Below are 890 nucleotides of genomic sequence, written 5' to 3'. Positions count from 1 at the left end.
TTTTTTTTATTAGTATATTTTGTTTATTATTTGTAACGTAAATATTACTAACTCAATGTGTGACATGGCATGTCACATGATGGCTGTGGCCATGAGAGGGGACCCTCCACCATGTACAATTTAACTTTTTCTGTCTATGTTCCAATGTTCAACTCAGACATATCATTTGAATGTTTTTCTATTTTTAAAAAGAAAGCGCTATTAATTTCTTAATGTAAAAAGCATTGAGTGCTCCTTTCATGTAGCACACTTCTAATTAGAGCCTCTCTTTTAGACCACTCAAGTCATGCAACTTGGAGAAAAACAATGAATCACAGGTTCTTTGTGCCTTCCACTGGCACTCAACATTTATTGAAACAACATAATCACTTAAACAGCAGATAACTGACATGACTTGCATGTAATTTAAAGCAGTGACAAATAAAATGTAACCAACATTGGTCCATATACGATGAAATACTGATGTTCATTCATCCCACAAATGGAGTTTTTTTTTTCAGTAAGGATAGTCCACCGTGATGGCAGGTTAAACGTCCCATGGCCATTTATAGCCAGTGGTGGTGTAGATCTCTTCTTGTGTGAGGGAGTGCGTCTGTCCAAAATCAGCAATAAAAAAAAAACAAATCAAAGTTTACAAGATGCAGCTGTCATTGCCATTAAAGCAAACACAATATAGTGTGAAATAGGAACATAACATTACTTGGGCTCAAACTAGCCGAGCTGCGTTTATGTCATTGTCCATGATCGCAAAGCTCCGTTACTTGCTCTTGGCTGGCTTCTCGGTTTTCTTGGGCAGCAGCACTGCCTGGATGTTTGGAAGCACTCCGCCCTGGGCGATGGTAACACCGCCTAAAAGCTTGTTGAGCTCTTCGTCGTTGCGGACAGCCAGC

General features: G+C 39.3%; 1 long non-coding RNA gene across 1 annotated transcript; it reads right to left on the bottom strand.

The window, feature by feature from the left end:
- Positions 1–318: 318 nt before the first annotated feature.
- Positions 319–884, bottom strand: LOC107682562 (uncharacterized). Its single transcript, XR_001633530.1, has 2 exons — positions 701–884; positions 319–592 (listed from the first exon to the last, which is right to left on the bottom strand). It is a non-coding gene; the product is annotated as an uncharacterized LOC107682562 (long non-coding RNA).
- Positions 885–890: the final 6 nt, after the last annotated feature.

Source organism: Sinocyclocheilus anshuiensis, unplaced genomic scaffold (genome assembly GCF_001515605.1).
Source record: "Sinocyclocheilus anshuiensis isolate Anshui unplaced genomic scaffold, SAMN03320099.WGS_v1.1 C32345776, whole genome shotgun sequence".
NCBI lineage: Eukaryota > Metazoa > Chordata > Actinopteri > Cypriniformes > Cyprinidae > Sinocyclocheilus > Sinocyclocheilus anshuiensis.
Note: the sequence above shows the minus strand (reverse complement) of the source record. Positions and strands in the feature narration are given on the sequence as shown.